The sequence below is a fragment of the Strix aluco genome, chromosome 1, assembly GCF_031877795.1.
Source record: "Strix aluco isolate bStrAlu1 chromosome 1, bStrAlu1.hap1, whole genome shotgun sequence".
NCBI classification, from domain to species: domain Eukaryota; kingdom Metazoa; phylum Chordata; class Aves; order Strigiformes; family Strigidae; genus Strix; species Strix aluco.
In genome coordinates, this window is record NC_133931.1 from 26,830,185 (window position 1) to 26,852,861 (window position 22,677).

The 22,677-nt window shown below is 40.2% G+C and overlaps 1 protein-coding gene across 2 annotated transcripts in view; it reads left to right on the top strand.

Moving 5' to 3' along the window:
• The first annotated feature begins 7,409 nt into the window (after positions 1-7,409).
• TRIQK (triple QxxK/R motif containing) overlaps positions 7,410-22,677 on the top strand; it is a 64,832-nt gene continuing 49,564 nt past the window's right edge. The window contains exons 1-2 of one of the 2 annotated variants that reach the window (XM_074816038.1): positions 7,424-7,480; positions 9,826-9,922. The gene's annotated coding sequence lies outside the window, so the exon portion shown is untranslated. Of the gene's footprint in view, positions 7,481-9,825; positions 9,923-22,677 lie in introns of both variants that reach the window. The other variant, XM_074816029.1, reaches the window with a different exon arrangement.

Below are 22,677 nucleotides of genomic sequence, written 5' to 3' on the forward strand. Positions count from 1 at the left end.
ATGAAGATTAATTAATTTTTATTTCTGAATCACTCAAATATGAGTGATATGAATGACCATAAGGCATTTAAACTATTGAGAGAAGTCTACTAAGTAGCAAATAAAAAGGGAGAGCACATAATAAACAGTAATAAGAAATAAAATACTGAACTACTATTTGTAGTGTGCTGAGAGATTTCAGGTCCTTTATGAAAGGCAGGTCCTGCTTGACAAACCTGATCTCCTTCTACGACAGGGTGACCTGCTTATTGGATGAGGGAAAGGCTGTGGATGTTGTTTACCTTGACTTTAGTAAGGCCTTTGACATCGTTTCCCACAGCATTCTCCTGGTGAAATTGGCTGCTCGAGGCTTGGATGGGCACACGCTTTGCTGGGTAAAAAACTGGCTGGATGGCCGGGCCCAAAGAGTTGTGGTGAATGGAGTTAAATCCAGTTGGTGGCTGGTCACGAGTGGTGTCCCCCAGGGCTCGGTTTTGGGGCCACTCCTCTTTAACATCTTTATTGATGATCTAGATGAGGGGATTGAGTGCACCCTCAGTAAGTTTGCAGATGACACCAAGTTGGGTGGGAGTGTTGATCGGCTCGAGGGTAGGGAGGCTCTGCAGAGAGATCTGGACACGCTGGAGCGATGGGCTAAGGCCAACTGTAGGAGTTTCAATAAGGCCAAATGCCAGGTGCTGCACTTCGGCCAAAACAACCCCCAGCAGTGCTACAGGCTTGGGGAGGAGTGGCTGGAGAGCTGCCAGTCAGAGAGGGACCTGGGGGTGTTGATTGACAGCCGGCTGAACATGAGCCAGCAGTGTGCCCAGGTGGCCAAGAAGGCCAATGGCATCCTGGCTTGTATCAGAAATAGCGTGGCCAGCAGGGACAGGGAAGTGATCTTACCCCTGTACTCATCACTGGTGAGGCCACACCTCGATTACTGTGTTCAGTTTTGGGCCCCTCACTACAAAACAGAATTACTGGAGCGTGTCCAAAGAAGGGCAACGAAGCTGGTGAAGGGTCTGGAGCACATGTCGTACGAGGAGCGGCTGAGGGAACTGGGGGTGTTTAGTCTGGAGAAGAGGAGGCTGAGGGGAGACCTCGTCGCCCTCTACAGCTACCTGAAAGGAGGTTGCAGAGAGCTGGGGATGAGTCTCTTTAACCAAGTAACAAGCGATAGGACAAGAGGGAATGGCCTCAAGTTGCACCAGAGAAGGTTTAGACTGGATATTAGGAAGCATTTCTTTACAGAACGGGTTGTTAGGCGTTGGAATGGGCTGCCCAGGGAGGTGGTGGAGTCCCCATCCCTGGAGGTGTTTAAGAGTCGGGTTGACATAGCGCTTAGGGATATGGTGTAGTTGGGAACAGTCAGTGTTAGGTTAATGGTTGGACTGGATGATCTTCAAGGTCTTTTCCAACCTAGATGAGTCTGTGATTCTGTGAGTAGAAGCATAGAGTGTAAAGCTGAGAGGGATGATCATCACCCCCTAGTTTGTTTTACAGTTTCTTGAAAGCCAGGAGACATCCTCATGGAAAAAAATCTGCTCTTCTGGGAGGAAAAAAACACCTATTCAGTAAAACAATGGAGCATCCAGTATAATGCTTAGAAAAAGTGTATGCCTTCTTTCTATTCTCAGTTTGTTGAGCTTGAACTCCCAGCTATCAGCTCTTTATATATATATTCTTTCTAACAGTATATAAAGGTTAAGGAGTTCTTTGTCACCAGGTTTTGATTGCTCAGATAGCTTTTCATAGATGGTGATCAGAACATCTAGTAAATTTCCATTGCTGCATTAACCAGATTGAGGTTCATGAGGCTGGGATCTTACAGAGTCCCTTTGGCTGAATATGCGAAGGGACTTAGGCATCTAACTGCTGCTTTAGGTGATATTCACATAAAGTCCAACAATTAGTTGTCCCTTAGACACTAGACTCTCAGAGAGTTGCTGCATCATCGTGCCAGTTTCATTGGCATAATAGCATTTGGTCTCATGGCACTTCTCAGATCATGCCTTACATGAAGTTTTCCAAGGAGAAGACTCTTCACGGAGAAGAAATTCCTGGTTTACCTTGCAGTCCAGAAGAAAGGGTATTCACCTGGTGGGAATTGTTTTCAACCACTCCTTTGACTTGATTTAAAACAAAGACTAGATTTCAGGTTCCACACTTGCTAGGAGAGGGCCCTGAGGATTCTGTTGTTGGGTAACTGGGTGTATGAGGAAAAGCTCTCTGTTTCTGCTACTGATGTGTTCAACTCTGTATTAGCTAATGAAATAGTAGCGTAGAAAGGAGGACAGTGCATAATTCAGTTAAGGCACACACCTGAGATGGGAGAGGAGTGAGTTCAAGTCCAGACTTAATGGAATGTTTTATTATTTGTACAAAATGGAGATTTCTGGGGGAAACTGAGAACTGTATCAACCTGGTAATTTGGGGCACTATCCTGCAACATGGAGAACCTGGCTCCCAAACTACATTAAAAATAATTATAAAATTGTATTTTCAAGGGTTTTCATTTCCCTGAAGACCACACTAATATTTGGAGGCAGAGCATCTCTTTGGTTAATTTTGGCATGTCAAAACCCACATTCATTCTCGGAAGCTAAGCTTTTTCTTTGATGCTATAATAACTATTATGTTGATACTTAACAGGTTAGCTTTTTTTAAAAAATGAACCAAAATAGCATCACAGTAATTTTCAAAATATGTGATTTTTCCCAATATGAAATGCATCATTGTAATTATCTAATTAAAACAGTAAATGTGAAAATCTTCTCCCAGAACACAGATAACAGTTTTTCAGGTGTTAAGAACTATATGTATTATATAGAATCATATTTCCAAGGACTGTATTAGAAAAAATATGGACATATTTTATATATAAAAAATTATTATTGAGATGTGTGGGGATGTTAGAGTGTACAAATTCAGTTCATAAGAACAGACAATCTCTACCATATAGGAAATCTGTTAATATTGTAGATTATAAATCAGGGGTTTTTTTTATTCTGCAGAGTCCCCAAACAAATCACAGCTTACCTCTGTCTTTTAATAGGGCCTTTTCCAAAGACCTTTGAAGTTTCCAATTGACTCAACAGGGTTTGGATCTGGCCCTAAAGTAGTAAAACCTTTGTTGAATGTTTATAGATAACCACTTAGTCAGTGCTGTCTTAAGAAAAGAAAAAGGAAATAAATTAAATGCATCTTCCAGTGACATAAGCCTCATGAAGAATTAACTAGGATAAGCACTTATTCTAGTTGGTGCACTGTCGATCTGAACAATGCAGACAAAAATAATAATTAAAACATAGCTTCATGCTGAGATGAAACTTTCAAGAGTGTCTACTGTGTTAAGCTTATGATTTTTCCGGTTTTGTATTTGCAAGCATAATTATGTCCCAGAGGCAACAGGAGCTAGTGCTTGTCAGTCCCCATTTCCCCCTCCGATAGGAGATTAATTTCTTTACACAGAAATCCAAAAGTTGATGCCAGAGCAATAATAATAATGTAAACAAGTCTTTTATTCTTTTAATCTGGAATGCATAATTTAATGGCATAGTTGTATAAATAATGAAAATACCACATCTACTTTAGACAATTAAGGGTGAACTGAAGGTAACATTTAATGTAGTATTGATTGACTGTATCAACAAAATGACGGCAGACATCTGTATGGATGATAGCAGTTAGGAAAATGCTACCAAGTCTATCAATACAGATTAAGTAAGGGTGGGGTGGAGCAGACTTGATGGCTCAGAGTACTGGTAATGGAATATGGAGCCTTTCACCTCCAGCACACTGACTTGAGCCAGCCTAGGTCAGTCTGTGACTGAAAGTCATTACCATCAGATGGTTCTTTAGTGAAATGAGTTTGTCCTAATGGCAGGCTGTCTGTGTCACAAAATGCGCCATCTATCATGACTGACACTGCGTTGGGATTTTCAGCTAGAAGGCTGGAAGGAGAGAGGATGGGCTCTGCATCCCTTCTACCCCCGTGGGGAACAGGGGTGAGGACAGTTGTCTGGGGCTGCTCTGCTACGGGCAATGCTGCAGAGGTTTTAGGAATGTCTGATTTTAGGGACAGTGGTGCTAAATACTAACCAAGCAAAGAACAAAAGGAAGGTACCTGTGCTAGAGAAATTGCAGCTAAGATGTAAGACAAGACATGAACAGACAGAAATAGTAAATATGGGAGAAGCGTGACAGAAGTAGGCTCAGCACACCAGTGGCATCAAGTTACAGTAGCTATCCTGCCATACTTGTCTTTTGGATGGATTTGAGAGTTAACAGTGTTACATGGGGAAAGCAAAACAGGGTTTGTTTTAAAAAAAACTGAATAAAAGCACAGTGTAAGCCAGTATCCTACAGGTTAGTCAGAGGCGAGAAGCAACATTAAAGCTAAGGGAGAATAACACAGGGTAGGAATAAAGGATTTCAAAATGAAGGCAAAGTGCATACAGAGCCAGTGTAGAGATGGGAGACACTGGAGAGATGCAAAGTGAGGAATGACATGGACAAAAGGATAAACTAAGGGGATTATTTCTTTCAGCAGCAGTTCTGGTTGGATATGAGCAGAGCAAGACTGTATCTGTCAAAGCCACCAGAAATGACATTGTTAGGAAGTGACAGGAGCATAAAGAGAGTTTTAGCTTTGTGGTTGGATGGAGAATACTGTACCTTTTAGAAGTTCTGGAGTAAAGTATTATCTGAAAGATTTAATGATAGCCTGAATATTAGCCCCATTGGGGCTAATACTGGCAACATTCAGGCTACAGTTCTGGATGAGAGACGGGGGCAAAACTCTTACTCATAGTGACGGCAAAATGAATAGAACAAAAATAATTAATAACATTCTTTCACATCTTTGACCTTAACATGGTGGTTAGACATACATGATGAGACATCAAATTAGACAGTCGACAAGTTGTTGCATTTTGGGGAGTTAGTTTTCTGTATGTTAGTTTAATCTGTGTTGTCATCTTGGAACAAAGATGTTGAGCATCATTTCCCAACCCTTCATCTACTGAACTCTGAAAGCTCAGGGTCTGCTTCTAAGAGCTCTGCAAAAAATACATAAGAACAGGAAGCCTATTTTCAGTAGGCTTAACTTCTATTAAAAAAAGTTTCACAGATCATAAAGTTGAATCCCACTGCATAGGAGAACAAAAAGGGACAGATTCTTGTCAAATTGTTGGAGTAAGTTGAAGATCTTGTGAAGAAACAAAAAATAGAAGGAAAAGCAGGAAAAGACTGTCACTGAAAACAACAGCTGATACATTTTCTTCATAATTTTGTGAGATAAAATACCGTGTAAATTTAAAAAACTCTTTTGGATTTTTTAATTCATCTGCTCAAGGGATATGGCATCAAATTGATGGATATGGCAAGATCAATAAGATATTCCTCTCTGATTGATGGACATTTCAGTTATAGTTACATATTTAGTAATTGCTTCCCTTGTGTATTTATACCTGTAAGAGACAGATTATAAATATCCTATAACACATATACTCCACCCAGGCTGCTTCTTATCCTACAAAACACAGCAAGCCTGTCAGTAGTACTTTCTATCATCTAAATGTCAACTGCCCTTCTGACCATTCCACCAGTATGCATGCCTTCTCCGCAGATGAAACCCCACAATGGGAAACAAACTTTTCCCATAAAATGAGGATTAAGAATGAAGAAATTAAAGACAGTGAGACTAAAAATGGTGAAAATTTCTCAGTGGTTGTAGAGCTCCTTTTCATGAAGTCATAATTCCTTATGACTTATTTATGGATTAAGTATCGAGGCTGCTGGGCATACACAGGTTTATTACTTAGAAGAATAACTTGGTGGTGAAATGAATATCGTGATTAGGTGAAATTAGGTGATATTGTGCTACAAGGACTCACAAGGACAAACTCCTCTAGTGTTTCAGATAGCACAAAATCATGTAGAGCTGGGTACACTGATTCTGATATTCCTGCATATTTGTTTATTTTGGTTGTGATTACGCGGTCAAAAATCAGTTGGGAACAGCTATTTGAATGAGATTGCTGTTTTGCATATAATACCATATTCAAATATCCATGAGCATAATCATGACTGGGGTTTAACTGAATTGTACTAAAACAATCAAGGAATCAAAATAAAGTATTAAAATATTTTGCATGTATGGGGTTCCTGGCTTACCATTAGGAGTAAGAATGAAATAAAATATTGTTGAAAATTCTGAACACACGGAAGTTAGAAAAATCAGAGCTGGTGCCCATAGAGGGTGTGACACCCCTTGTTCCACAGGGGACAACGTACCCTGGGGAGAAAACCTAAGGTTGTGTCCAGTGAGCTGCAACATTCAAAGCAGCTAAATATCCTTAGTTTGAGACTTCTTGGCAGAAAAGGTACAAAAAAAGCTTTGTGTCTCATCACTCGAAATCAGGACAGGCTGTATTTCTAAGAAAGCTGTTTCATTTCAGCCATCCATTAAGCTTGCTACAGAAATGACTGGAGAAAACTCTGCGGTTTGGTACACATGCCAGACGGAAACTCACATTAATCAACTTTTCTGTAGGCTCATTCTCCACTCCGTATGCGTGTCATCTAGAAAGATGGGAAAGTTCAGCTGGGTACGGCTTTCACTTCCTAAACTGCAGAGGTAAACAAATGCAAATATTTCTTTTTTGTGTACTTTCCTTACAGGGGAGTGTTACACTTGGTTATCAACTGCCATTTTTGCAGGAAGCAAAGCATGCACTTGCAATATTAATCAGTAAGCTGTTCCAAGAGCCAGTGGCTTACTTCTTGCACCAAAGTAAATGAATTATGTTACAAAGGACGTAGATACAACTCAAAATGGTGAAAAATAACCTGACAGGATTAATAATTTCCCATGTGTTATGTTTTTAGGACCTTTCATGGAAGTTCTCAGTGAAGTGGGCTTGCAATGGTGATGATCTGAAGGTGGCTAGGTGCTTTTTATTCTACATGGCTGGAGCAACAATTGTGATACAGGTAGGCGAAAGAGTGGTAAAAACTGAGTGGAGGGTGTGAAGGGAGGATGCTGAAATACTCTACGACTGAACTTTCAGCCTCCCCCACAGCATCTCCCCAGGAAAACCCAGGGAGACACCCGAGGGGCGCAGGCAGGCGGGAGCGAGGCCTCCCAAAGGGCAGGCGGTCGCTGCGGGGCCGAGGCCGGACGCTTGGGCCGGGGCCGCCGCTGCCCGAGGACCTTCCCCGGCCCACCTGCGGGCGCAGCTGCTGAGCGCCGCAGGGGGAGGGCGGGGGCCGGGCAGCGCTCCCGCCGCCGCAGGTGCCGCGGGGCCGGGGCAGTCCCCCCGCCGGCGGGCTCGGCGCCCCGGCCTCGCGCAGGCCTCTGCCCGGCAGGGCGGGCGGGAGCGGGAGGCGGGGCGGCGGGGACGCTCGGGCAGGAGGCGGCGGCAGCCCCGCCAGCACAGGAAGTCGCCCCGCCGAGAGAGGAGGCAGGAGGCGGAGCTCTGCCGCTCGGCCCGAGGTACCGCGCCGCTTCCCGGGGTGGGCGAGGGGCCGCGGGCGCCAGGGCCAGGCGGCACCGCCGGGCCTGCGGTTGTCACGGCAACCGCCCCCCCCCCCCGGGGGCGGCGAGGGCGCGCTGCCCCGCCGCTCCTCCGGCGCCGCCATTGGCCTGTGGGCAGGGAGCGTCCGCCCTGGCGGCGCGCTCGGCCGGCCCGCTGTCCGCCGCGGGCCTCCGCTGCCATTGGCCGGGAGAAAGCGCTCGCCTCCGCTATTGGCCGGAGCGCGCTGCCAATCGGGGCGGGCGGCGCCGCGGGCGCCCGGGTGCCGCCCCCGGAACGGGGGCTGAGGGGCCGGGAGGGGTCAGCGGCCGCGGCCGGCGCGGCCATTTTGGGTGTGGGCGGGAAAAGCCCCCCTGTCTTTTCTTCTCTCCCCCCCCCCCACGGCGGCGTACGCTGTGCCCGGGAGGCGGGAGCGGGCGGCTCCTCTCAGGGCCGGGGCTAATGGTGCTACCTTACGCGGTACCGAGCGCTCCTTGGCTGCCTGGCTTCTTTCCCCTGTGCCCACAGGTGCTGTTAGGCAGGGTCCCTCGCTGGGCTGTGACTGGTCGATCTGGAGCGAAATAAACCCGTTACCAGGGCGTCTCTTGGGCGAGGGCTGTGTTCGAGGCCTGGCCCGGGGGCTCTCAGGTTGGCTGAGCTGACAGACGCCTGTGGTGCCTCCGTGTGAGGACACCCCACGGCTTTCCCTCAGGAGCTCAAGCCTTCGTGTGCTGCCAACCATCGCAGTGTGGTTGGGTATGCGTGTGTGAAACCCCGTCTGTGTGGGGTTTCCGGGTGTCTGGGAACTGGACACAACAGCTGCTCTGTATGTGTGTGTGTGCATGTGTAGGCTGACCCCCCACACGCAGTGAGACCAGGACGTGTTAGAGCCGCTCCATGTGCGGTGTGTATCAGGGCTGTATGTGGTCGGCCAGCTGTGCGTATGCAGTAAATCTGATACAAGCTGGGCTTGTTGAGCTGTCTGTGTTTACCTTGCAGCCGGGATGTGTTCCGGATACATTGGACTCCTTTGTGTTTTCTGCAGAGTGCGCTGGTCATGCTTAGCTCAGAAAATCCTGGACAGAAATACGGGAGCTGCAACATTTCTAAACATGAGGTGTTGGCAGGGATTTCTGCCAGCATATTCATGTAGCTCTCAAACTACTCTGCCTTACCTTAGCCTACTAATTATGAGGACAGAGCGTAGTACCAGCAAACCCCTTTAGAAGAGCTAATGGTACAAGTGGTCTGTATGTACAGCACACGTGTTCACACACAGTAATTCAATTCCATGTCGTACAGGGCTCAAGTTCTTTGCTGCTGGGGACCAGGCTCATTCCTAAAGAGCTAATCAGAATGGAAGGGTACCTGTTACTGAAGACGTGTTGACTTTCTTCCATCTTGTGCTACTGATGTGTGACTGCCATAGTAGAAAACTGTAGAAAGTGATGTTTAAGGGATACACAAAACTCTATAGGCATGGGGAAAAGTGAACCATTTCTTACGTAGTGCTATTTGGCATGTCATCCTTGGCTGAACCACTTCACCTCTTGGTAAAAAATGGGCTTAGGGACAGACTTTGTTGCTTAGAAAATAGCTTATCTGCTCACTGAGGAAAAATTTGGCAGATGCATTTGTTGGCATGATTATCTTTGATCATGAATTAGTACAATTTACCCTTCTAGGACATGTTTTTTATCTTCATGGAAGCCATGAAGATGTCAGCCTACTTCAGGTCAGTACAGTAAGTGTGAGCATAGAGAAAACAAAGAAGTGGTGTTGACTTTGAAATAAATTAATCACACCAATACAAACAGCTGACACATTTTTTTAGGAAAAGGCAATTGCTCACTTTTTGCCGTTATTCTTGGTTCAATATGTAGAGGTTTTTTTATAAAATAAATTACAATTATATAATTTATGTCTTATAGCTGAACCTGTTTGAGCAGAGGTAGATGAGCCCAGGTAAATGCTCTCAAGAGGTCCCTTCCAGCATCAACAATCCTGTAGTTCTGTGGATTTGATTTATTAATTTAACCAAGTAGAGATTACAACAATGTTCTACAATTGACTTCTTTGTCTAAGATAGTATGTTGTATCTGCAAAAGCAATATAGAAAATACCTAGTTGTTTCAACATAGATGTGGGAGCTCTTCAAATAGCTGGGTTTTGAAAGATTACTTCAGATGACTAAAACAGAGATTCCTGTTGGCATTGGTAAAACTCCTCTTATAATTAACTTTAAATCTTATATTGATATACATACAAACACATATATGTGTTTCTATTAAGTTCCATAAAAACAGGACTATCCCTCCCATTTCAGATGCAGGCAGCTGAGTTCCTGAATTCAATTACTGCATCACGTTGAATGAACAGGATTTTTCCATACATCTTTACTTAAAAACAGACTTTATCAAAAGGTAATATGCACAAGATACATACTTTTCTTTGTAAAATCAAGAATAAAGGCAGTGCTTTTATTACTGTTTTTTTTTTTTATTTTATTTTCATAAACTTGGAACTATACAGAGTAAGTTTATATGCACTGGAAGATTCCATATGCACTTCTGCCAGTTCCCTAACTTCATAGCTCTTACTGTTACACTCTGCAGTCTCTTCAGAAAAGGAGGCCAGTTTGTGTGCCAGCTTTATAGCAGGTATGGGAAAATCCTCCAACTCGCCATTGGTCACAAATGCAGAATGAAGACTAGTCATGTAAGCTAATACATTAACCTGTGATACTGCCCAGTGTATATCTAGGATTTACTTTGTTCAAATACTTCAGCCAAATCCTGTCGCCTAGTCTTAAAGGATGATTTAAGCTCATTGTACTTCATGGCAGTAGCTGCAGAAAACATCCAATTTTAGGAGACTTTACGTAGAAAACAAGACTAGGGTTTTTTTGCAGTGCAATGAAGACATTTTCCTTGGATTTTTCTGCGCAATTTGTTTCTGTGAATTAGTTTTTGTTTCCTACATAGTTTTAAAAATCTTTCAAAAGAAACTGAGTACCATCAAGATTAAGTACAGTTAATTGCAGTTGGAATTTTAGAGTTTCTGTGAGATTTTTTTCATAATTAGGAAGTTCTGGGTTTTGTTTCTCTTTGGGATATTTCCATATTAATCTAAATTTTTCATTAGCAAGACAAGCTGTGAATTACAGACAAGGATAGGGTACTCTGGAAAGTCTTTATATGTTGCTAAAGCAGGCTAATGTTACAAAATGGGGTTACACGTTAATAAACCCTAAACCAGTTTAATGTCATCTTGGAGAGCCAAGTCAATCTATTAAATACTTAACACTTCATAAGTAAATTGTTATGTTTATGTGTTATTAGATACATAAAGAGAACGAAACATAGATGGTTGTAAGGTGTAGACAAAGAAGCTAATGATTTCCGTTTACAGTAGAAGTCTGTCTCAGTCCTGCGACTCTCTTATGATATTACTGTTGTAATACAGTCACTCTTGGGAAACAGGACTGCAAAAATATATGTTTTCTGACACAAACTGCTTTAAATTTTTCTGCTCTTGTACATTTTTTCATTTGTTTGCAGTTTTACTTTTTATTGAGGAAAAATGTGAAGAGATTTATAGAATACATACAAACTGATCATTTTTTAAAATAAAAAATGAAGTGCTTTTCAGTGAATGGCTATTGTCATTTCAAATGAAGTCTGCAATGATTAAATATTAAAATGATCGATGGTTTAAATTAATATAAAACTTTTCAGGAGATTATTACAAAGATTAACATTTTTAATGTTTTAATACTTCCATAGTTTATCAATCACAGGCACAGTGAAACTGTTTTTAGTTACCAAGCTGATGATCTCATATATCACTGCAGTATTATGCACAGCATAAACATCATGGTGTCATTGGTAAGGGAGATGAAGAAACACAATTTATGTTACAGCTCTTTAATAATCAGTTTTAGTCTTGAAGTATTTTTTGACACACAGAATAAGCAGGTAAGATTTTTTTTTTTTCCATTTGGAAAGAAGATAAGAAGGAAGGATAGTTCCAGAAAAGCTGTATGTATGCCATTTAGGAGGGAACTCTGTTTCATGTAATGACAAACATATATTGTCACTGGTACTGCTACAGAAGGAGAAAAAGCACTTGCATGTATTTTTCCAAGTAGGACTTCCATTAATACGGCTTTAATATCCCCAAATTATCTGCAACTGCCTATGGTTCCTGATACATTTTTATTCATTAGAATTATGTTTGAAGGTCATGAGAAAATGTCAAGGCACCCCAAGTGCTTTTGTATCACTAGCTGCGCATAGATACCCCTGTAATTCGATGGGTTGAGTAAACGCTTACTCCAGGCATTCTTGACATGGACAGTGCTAATCCCTTTGTTTCACATTTCTTCTGCTTTTTTTAAACAGCGAGGCTAAAAATCAGTGTTAAGTGATTTTTAAGTTTGCTTTTGCCTCTTTAACCACATATTGCAATGATACAGTGGAGCTTTATACAATACAGTTTATTGTGTCCCAGGGCTTCTTGCAGTGTTAAATAGGATAATTCATACATCAACAAAATATTGTTTATTCATGTGTCATGATTGTTCTTGGCATTGTCCTTCATCCAGTATGTTTTAACATCAAAAACAGGGCAGAATTGGAAAGACACAGTGTTATGAATTAGCCAATGTAAACCCAATAGGAGGTGTAAAGAAGGATGGGAGATAGGAGAGGAAGGGTGAAACAGAAATCCAGGAATAGATACTGAGCTGGTGAAGTGAATAAATGGGGAAAGACACTTCTGACAGCAGAATCTTATGATGGAGAAGTCGCTTACACCAAAAAGGGCGAAGTATGAGAGAGGGAAAGAGCAAAGGTTAGCACTAGGTGAACGGTGAGAATGTTGAGAATGGTATTGGGAAGTTAAAATCCAGAGGGCGAAGTGAAGCACACCATTTTGTACACAAGTTTGTTGTCAGCAACTAATGCTGTTATTTCTATTAAGTAAGACAACAAAATAAAAGATGGAGTTACATTGCCTGTAGTTGGTTGCCTCTAGCCAGAAAACCAAATTTATCCTCATGTATTTTCATTGAAATAAAATAAATAATGGAACAAAATAACCTTTTATGTTATGAACTGGTTTTTATAGTGGGAAAACAGATTGGGTTGGAAATGTAGTAGATTTCAAAGTTTCAATTGTTTTCTCTCCGGCTGTGCTGTGTGGTGTAAATGAAGAAAAGGTTAAGTTTACCCATGATAATTCCCTCTCACATTTACATTATCAATCAGCCTTTGTAGCTTTTTGTGCTTTTATCTATTGTGTTTTTATTGTAATCTTTACATATGAAGTTCTCAATTCTACAAACTCTTATGCTCAAATTTATTCACGAATGGCTCTGACAGATGTGCTTTGGAAGCCTTAGAAGCTGTGGTTTAAGATGCTGCCAGCTGGTCGCCTTCTCCCCACCCCTCAGATTGCAGTCTGTACAGAAGAGCCAGCAATACCTGCACCTCAGTTTGCTTCCCTCACCTTAACTCGCATTTCTTTTTGGGTGACTTGCTCTGGTGCATAGGCTGGGAATGGGGTCCAGGGTCCTGGGGGCAGAACGTACCTCCTCTTGTTGCTCTTTTTTACAGGCTGCTCACCCCTGGCAGCGAGGTGGTTAAACACCTGGGTCGGCAACATCTCAAAGCCTCTCAGATACCCAAAGTTTGTTTATGACGCTCCCCTGTAGTTTCAAGTTGAACGTGATTTAAACTTTTTATTTTAAATTACATATGTTTTCAACTTGTTAATGTACCAAGTCAGGTAGGACATTTCAGTACTTGGATTACCCATATCGCCATCTCTACTTAGATTCTCACCTGATGGTTTTGTCTGCTCTTAAAAGTGATCATGCCCAAAAGATCATATTAAAAACCATAGATCTTTCTTTCATGTAGTATGTATGCCATAGAAATTGTCCAGTAGGCGGTTTTAGTGTTGCACTCGTGTGTGGAGCTGATTATGCTGCCTCCAATTAAGATTGCATCGCTTACTTTACTGCTAGACAAGTATTGTATTACTTACCTTCTTGTCAAAAGAAAACAGTTAACCTAAAGGAGTGTATTCCTTGTTTTTGTTTTGTGTCTTGGCTGTCAGACTGAAAGTACACTATTTGTATAGCTAGCATTTAAATTTGATTAGGTCCTTGATTTACTGTTACTCAACTAAAATTAAATTAAAAATTAGGACTGTACAGTAACAATAAAATGGATAAGGAGCTGGTGAGCTGCCAGCACTAAGAAGTAAAGGCTGGAGGCCACTGTCAATGGATGAGAGCTTGTGGCGACTTTCCCCAGCATTTGTCTTGGTGTGATGCTTTTTGCTGTTTTAGTCAATTGTCTGTGTGTAAACATAGAAGCAGTAGTGACAAACAATGGATGGTTCAGTGATTGCTGGATTGATGAAGGGATGAAGTATAAAGCATTGCTGAGATCATGGTAACATGAGTCTGTTAAAATGCAGTTTGTCTGCAAATGCATTGAGGAAGAAGGAATGCTGAATGTGTGTGCAGAATGGAAGATTTTTATCTTATAAAGCTATGACTGGAGGAAGACTTGGGTTTGTGAAGAAGCTCCTGTAGCCAGAGGGGATTCAAGTGCAGGGCAGTGTCAGGAAGAGCTGGTGCTGCTTAGAAGAGGTGGGGGGAGAGGTAGGAAGGTGGTTTAAATCCCTGTAATAAGACCGGTGCTGGAATTTTACGTCTAGTTCTGTTTGTATGAAAAACCCATCCTGAAAAATTTGAAAGTATGATGAAGGTCCTTCTGTTAATGGTACTACCTCTGGTAGGTGGGCTTGAGAGTGGGCACAAGCTTGCCGTGATGTTTCTGACCACGTGGCTACCTTACCACAACAAGCTGGACCACAACAAGCTCTACTATATGCCCCGCCTTGCTGCTGCAGAGCAGAGCCCCTCCTAGATACAGTGTCGAGTGTCCTAGGCAAGGCTATGCGCATCTGTGTGAATTTGTCATTTCTTCCCATTACAGAGGGCGTGGGAAGCATTGTCTCTTTTTGTTGTATATGTGCATCATGGAAAGCTTTCTATAATATGATTTTTCAACTTTAGGCTTCAGTGTGATTAAATTTAAGCATGGTTTTAATGGAACCACAAAGAATTGCAGCAGCTAATATTTGGGGTTTTTTTGATTCTGCAATCATAAAATGATCAGAGCAAGGATGGATGTGACTTTTTTTGAAATTTTTTGACATATGCTATTTAATTTATGAATGAATCCATAATCCATAAGTGAAAAGGTTAACAAAGGCTTCTTAGATTTGTTTCCTTTTTTATTCTTCAAGATAGGATAATTTGAAAGCCTGGGTTATTTTGGTATCTTTCTGGGTATGCAAAAGAGCAGACCAACAGGATAAACAGGAAGAGGGTATTCTGGAAAAATGATTAGTATAGAGCCAAAACCTATTTAAAAAAACCTTCAAACTATTTTCATTTTAAGTACACCAGTGGGGTTAAATAATATTAGTAACTTCTGTTAGAGTAACAGATCGTAATAATTTAAAACAAAAGGTCCCAGCGCACTTGCTAATATCCTTTATGGCTTCAGTAAAATACATCTGAAATGATTTACAAAGCAAAGCTTCTGATGAATTCTTCCAGTTCTACATGGGAAGAGAGTCTGTTTATCTTCATGCATGTTTATATAGACCCATGGAAATTATGATCTAAATGTGGGTACCATACTAAAACATAGCCATATATGCAGAGTAAAGAATTCAAAGCACTTGCATTCTGTCATTTATTGCACACAAATAATGTATGTTGCATAGGCTCAGTTCAATTCTGTATCCTGACCATAGAAGGACTCTATAGAGTACGTACTGTACCTTGAGGAGACCTTCAAGGGGAGGGAATGGTGTGTGTAGGAAGAAGCCTCAGGGCAATGGCTCTCTGACCAAACTTGTCTCTTGTCTGTTTTTGAGCCTTCAGACTCAAGCACTATCAGTGCTGGAAATAGTGAAGAGCTGGAGAGATGTTTTCCCTCTACTATGCTGGTATACATTTTCATTAAGTCACCTTATTAAAAAAAAATCAACGTGGAAACAACTGGGGTGGCTGTAAAGCTGAGTGCATGGAATAGAGTATTTTAGAAGTTAAAAGCAGAAGCAACTTAGCTAAAGTCCTTTTTAGAGCTGACCGAGCTCTCCTTAAACTTCTTAAGCTTTATTACAGGCTTGTACAGCTTTTGGTGCAATAGTGGCCGGACTGAGCAATTGTAGTAGGAAGAGAACAAACCTGCAGTTTCTTGTGTTGCTGTTGAATCTGTTCTTATGAAAACCAGCCTGAACTCACTTTACTGTATGCTCTAGCAGGGCTTTTTTTTGTCGTATGCAGACTACAAGGCTAGATTTCAGGCAGTGCATCCCCCTCCTCCTAATAAAACTTCATGGCAGTGCTGGAGCATACATTCTCCTTTGACTCTAGCTGAGGGCATGTGCAACCCCTAGTGCTTAGAGAGATGCACTCAGGAAATTACCATTTTATCTCAGGCTAGGATTTCTGAGGAAATGCTCACAAGCTGATAGCTACTCATTAAATGATCTCTTTTAGGAGTCTCATAATGATTCCATCCCATCCTATTCCTAAGTAGTTTAAGGTGTAGGAATCTCTCATCAGAGGCCAACCTTTCACATGGCAGAACCCAGGGTCTTAAAAATGTGCCATCTCCAAAAGCCAGCAACCCATGAAAAAGTGTTCAATTCTGTATTTCACTAATTTTTTACAGTAAATAGAATTTCATGTGTACTGTGTGACTTGAAACACTCAAAGGAGTACTTTAGTCAATGTGTTAGTCTCAGTTGGTGTCATCCTTTGCTTTGGCATTCTCCTGGACAAGGAGCTCTGCAGCAAAATTTCTTCCTTGTGACACACACACACTGTTCAGGAGCAGTGGCAATAGATGGGGACACAGTCTCCTCCCGTCCTGTGGTCTTATGGGAAAGCTGTGAAAAGAGCCCAAGTAGACATTTGCACAAATGGTTGCATCTGGGACATTCAGATGTTCACATGACTTTCTGCTATTTCAGCTGATACGTTTCTGCTGTTTGACATTTTTTCTTTTTGCTGCCTTTTCTTCCCAGCTGCACTCCACGCTTGTCTCCTCTGCCTTAAAATGAGTCAAGTAAACAGTTTACCACATTTTCTGATGGCTATCAAAGCTTATTTTTTTCATTTGGCGCATATAAAGGTTTTAGCCTGATTTTGATCCATTCCTTTAATTCAATTTTTGTTCAAGATTTAGATTTCTGATAGATACCAAGATCTTATACTCTCTTTTTGCCCAAATAGAACATAAAGCTCCTCAAGAGATGGTATCATGTACACTATTACTTTATTCTTTATCTTAAAAATCATTACCTTTAATGGGATCTCTAGGTAGGTTTCAGGAGAGCCAAGTCCTGAGCAATTTAGATACAATCTGCAGAGGGTGTGCTTGGCCTATTGTTTTGAACTACTTTGGAAACTACTGAGCCTATGTTATTTAAGCAGTTTTAAACTCTTCACCCAATTATGGCCTAATCCTTCAAAACCAATAGAGTAGGACTTGTTTTTGAAAATGCTGCTGCTAACATCTATGAGTCTGTTCACTAAGCCTGATTATTAAGCTCATTATTAGGTACTGTAGGGCTGAACTTTACATTTGATATATTAACACTAAGTTATCTACTGGTTTTCACCTCAGGCAATTTTAAAGAAAAAAATACAAAAAACTATGTAATGTGTTAAGGCTAAGGAAATGCATATCAGCTTTATCTTCTGATCTTTATGGTGAAGATTAATAGGTTATTCTGTCTTTAATCAGTTATTGAAAAATAGAGGAAAACATAAATGCCAAAACCACCAAATTAAAAGTTTACACTTAATATTTCTTTTGCTTGGTGACTAGAATAGATTTATTTGTTTCAAGCTGAGTTGCTTCCTGAAAGTCTCATACAGCATGTGAGACCGCAAAAGTGGCATAAAACTATTTTTCTTGATTCCTAGATCAGTCTATTTAATACTTATTGAGCTGCAGTAGTTTCGGAGAAAGAAAAAAAACCCACATTCATTCTGAATGCTGGATGGAAAGATTACCTTTTAAGTCCTTTCAAACACCGGGTTTAGTAATGAAACTAATAATTCAGTTCTGCTGAAGTGTTACGATTAGGTCTATGTGTACTGGGGTGCTATTTGCTGCTGTCATTTGTAGCCTGCTTTCAACTTTTGCATGCTTGCTCAAGGTAAGAAGTGAGGCAATCATTAGGCTATAAATGTGGTGACCAGTCTTAGCAGTTACTATAACTTGAAGTCATGTGTGATGGGACATTGTATTATACTACAGGGAAATATATAACAGAAGGGCACATTTGTCTGCCCTTCAGCTTTGTGCCTCTGTGGCTTATTTCTGGCTGTTTTCTCTTCTTCTGGTTTTCAGTTACTAGATTGATTGTCAAGCAGGAATGAACTGTGTGCTGAGACCTGTTTTTCTTCTTGAATGGTAGACAAATTTCAATGAAAATGGAGTCAAAATAGATGGGATATCAATATTAGAATTAATGGGGAAAAAAATAAGCTGAAACAGCCTAACATACTTCAAAAAGCATTTTTTTAAAAACAGGGTGAGAGGAAAGGAAAAATTCCACCAGTTTCACATTGTCTTGTTTTGATATATTACTTCAAAGAAGCTTTTTTCAATCTATAAATAATTCACTTAGAAATTTTGTATTTTTAATGGTCCAAGATAATGCAAATGGAAAAAAAGACACAATAGAAAGAAAAAAAAATATCAGTATGGAATTACTTATTCTAATTTTTTTGTGTGTGAATACCTTCAAAAGTTAAAAGATCTGTTCTCACTGAAGGCCATTATCCCATTTTGCAGTATTGAAAATGTTGTGAAACAGACTTCCCATCCTCTGGATAGTTGTGAACTGTAGTTTAGGATGGATATGCTAAAGGGAAGTATAATTACTCCCTAAATATTTCTTCTCACTTAAGGAAGAATAAGAATTTCATTTCTGTCAAAAATGAGCCTAAGCTTAAAATCTAGAAATGAGGAATTAACAAGTGTATATAGTTAAAGCACCCAGGTTTATAACAAGCTATGACTTGTGGCAGCCCCAGAAAAGGAGCAACATCTGGAAAAAATGGAATTCTTGTCAATTGCCAAAACTAAAGAGGGGGGAGAGTAGAGGGGCTATTTTCTGATTTAAAGAAGGGAAAGAAGTCTCTCTTCCCTTGTTTTAACACCTAGTAGGGCAAAACAACGTTTCTGAGGTTTTGGAGTAAAACCTCAGTGAAACCACGTGGTGCTCTATAAATTCAAGAATTGTAAATTCATAACATATTAGAAGTGAAGTGCTTAGGCAGACTTAGCTGATTTTGAAATCTAAGGTCTATGACCTCTAGCTTTATACCTGTTATTGAAATTATTCCCTACTTCATCAAAGGAAATGAGTGCTGAAGGAGTGTGTAGTGGGGATCAAAGAGGGAATAAAACTGCCTGGATTTAACTGAACCACAAAATGTTCGCTGCTGACGCTTCAATTACTGAGATGGAGCAAATAATTGTTTCTCGTTGTTGCTCTTGACTCAACGAACTTTTAACTTGCGAGGCAGAGAGTGTGCGCTTCATTTCTGTCTTGTGAAGTTGTCATGGTGGTGGTGTCCTCCGTACTTACCCAGACCGCAGAGGTGACTGTACAGCACCCGCAGTCACCCCCATGGAGGCTGTATCCATCCTGCGTGGATGTGCTGGGCATCAGCATGGGCAGGAGATGCCTGTTCTCTTCCTACCCTTTTAACTCTGATTTCTACTGTAGTCCCCCCTCCAAAAAAAAGAGTTTAAACAGATTCTGTTATTTTGAAGAATGTTATTCTGAAATACTGCATATGGTGTCATTTATAGTGTAATTTTCCCTTTAGCAGAGATTACTTTTTCCTTTGGGAAATACTACATTTTGAACTGTCTGGCAAGGCAGAATTGAACCACATACATGCTTTTTTCCTTCATGAAATTCTTTAAGGATATTTTCCTGACATGCCAATGCCGTCATATATTCATAAAAATGAAAAAAAAAAAGTTCGTCTTTGAACGTTTGGAATTTTAAATTTGTTCAGATGAAGATCTGTCTTCATATTAAAATGAATATGTTTCACAGATGGTATAGCTCTACTCAGCTCTGAAGTGAGTAGGGAATTTGGTTCTGAAGACAAATAACAAATCCTAATAATGAAAAATAAATGTAAGGTGCATTGAATCGCTACAAATAGGAATATTCTTCTGCAAAATGTTGTACTGATTTTAGAACAAGTATAACATCAATTGCTAAACAGATACCTTCTGTGTAAGTAATGTTTTTATAAGTGAGTTTTGGCCTAGTACATTTTGATTCTTCTTCCTGTAGAAGCTGTGACAAACTGTGCTCTACTGGGAATGGAAGGAACCTTTGACATTTTTAATGGCCTCTTTTTTCTTAAAAAACCCCAAATTTACCTAAGTATGAAGTCTTTTTAAAAAATCTTAGTCAGGTCTTGTGATCCTTGAAATGTTCACTTTTTTCCTGGCTGTCATTAATACATTTATTGATAATATTTTCAACTCTTAAGATGTTTAAAAACATTTTATATCTAGCAAAAGTAAGTGGACCTTTTGCTGGAGGAGCAAATGCAAATACTTGGGCCTAAATAATCCCACCAAATTTTAGGTATTTAGGGGAGGTTTAGGAGCGTAGCAAGAAAGCAAGATTGCTGGAGGCAATCTGCATTCCTTACTATTGCATCTCTTTCTTCAATCACGGCAAAGGAAGTGGAGGTGGCCTCCTGCATAACTTGGGTGTCTCACCTTCCTGAAATAAGTTGGAACTAATCTGGGTTGTTGATGAAATTTATGTTTCATAATGTATTGCCTCAGGATTTCGAAACATCCAGGAGAATATGCTGAGTATTCATATGGACTATTACCTGTGTCCTACAAATAAAGTTAGAGCTAATTTGATGGGTTCCGTAGGCACTATATAACTAACAACAGAGCAGCTCCTTTCCCTAGAGTGCAAAGGGCACTTGCTGGAAGTAACAATGTGTGTTTTGTTCCTAGTGCTTACATGAAACTACGAATAGCCTGATATGTGTCAGAACAAAAGTTGTAATTCCTAGATAGTTTTAATCTTGGGATATGGTGCAGTGCTTGTTGTCCTTCTGTAGAAAGTTAAGATTATTTTAGTAATATTTGTTCCAACTGGAGTTACGGATCCTGTTTTTTTGATTCGTTTTCCCAAATTTAACTGAACTTAAATCACCTGTGCTGCTTTCAAGGTTAAATTAAGTAAAGAAATGTTAATTTCTTTTTATTAAAAGAAAATTAAATAAATCCCCAAAGAAAGTAGAGCTAGATTCTGGAAGAAGCACCATGGGCAGTTACTCTTTCTTTTGAAATAATAGTCTCATCCTTTGAGAGAGACTTGGCAGAGGAATGGTGAAGACTACTGTAAGACTTATCAATAGAACATGAATATATCTTTTTTCAGGTTTTTTTGTTTGTATAGTTTCTTTAAGTAGTAGTAGCAAGGGTTTTTAAATTCTTTCTCTTGGCTAAAGTATGGTTATATTCAGCTGCATTATTATTGCAGTTTTGCAGCAGGTTACTTCCACTGCATTTCTTCCACTGCTGTACAGACAGACCTTTGTTACTGTACTTCAGCAGTACACCAAAAAAAGCCAATTAAAATAACCAACAACAATGGTTTCCAAAATACCTACATGCAGACAGCTTCCCATGTTAAATACAGTGCTACCAGTTCTTTGCAATAACTTGATGTTCACAGAGGATCCGATGTGCTCCTTGGATTTTACCAGAGGAGGGTAACAGGCTATTTGTGCTCTCTTGTAACTTGTAAGGGTTTTAATATCTATTATTTATTAAACTATGAGCTATGGAATTAACTGGTAAAAGACCAATTCTTTCACTGATATCAGTAAGCTTTGAATCACGTTAAAGAATAATTTGGGTTATGCATTCAAATTACCAACCTGCATTGCATACAACAAAAAAAAAAAAAAAAAGGATTTTTAGATTAGATACCCATTTGCACTTAAGGATAAGGTGCTTCTGCATATATGCAGATATTCTCTGCATTTTCAATTACAGATGAAGACTTGGTCCAGTACTTTTACATTCTGTGCTTGCTTTCCTATCCTGAAGTTTTACTTGCTTTTCTCTCAACTGACTAGCTATACTTAAGGTACAAAACCAGTCATTTCATTGATCATTTCTTTAACATGCACTCTTTTAATATTTGGGCAGCTTATCGTTGAAGAATGCAAACATACTATCAAATATCACAGCTAAGAAAGTTTGTACACATGCACATATGTAGAACTTTGAGTGTTCCCTGGTTCACACTTTAAGCCTTATCACCATCATTAATCATTTGTATTGCACCACAAATGCACAAAGTACATTCTTTGTGCTATATAGTCCCTGAACTTGTTTTTTATTAGTATTTCTAAAGTCATTCACAGTATGTTTCTATTTTATTAAAGTAATTGCTTTAAATTTTTTGTGGTTGGTACAGGCTGTCTATGCATCAAGAGTAGTGAGTTGTGATTTAAACGCTTCTGTGGCCAGAACTTGAATGGACATTCAGAACTGTTTTTTATCTCACAAAATGCTGTTGACAGTTGGAGGTGATAATAGGCAATTTATTGCGTGTAATAATTATTATCAGTCACTGCTTTTGAATAAAAGAGGATGAAAAGTCATGTGTTCTTCCAAGGGTGTAAGCCTTCAAAGATGAATTATGAGAGGGGAAGAGAAAGAGGGTGAAAAAATAGTGAAGGGAACCACAAAAACAAAGATGTCTTTTGACCTTGTAGTATATCTGAAATGGCAATAAACAAAACATCTTTCCATTGGGCCTCACTTCATTTTCTTAAAACCATCTTTTGTAAAAGCTCGAAAGTTGAGGAGGGCTCATGTTGCCTTCAAATGATCTGAAATTACTCTTGAAGTATTTTTAGTAGCCTGTAAAAAGAGCAGTGACAAACTCCTTTATGTGTTTTTTAAATGGTTATGTAGTTATTAAAATTCCAGGGACCTGAAGGCTGCTTGGGGTGCATGCAGTACGGCATGCTGCCCATCCCATCGGTTTGGCAAGG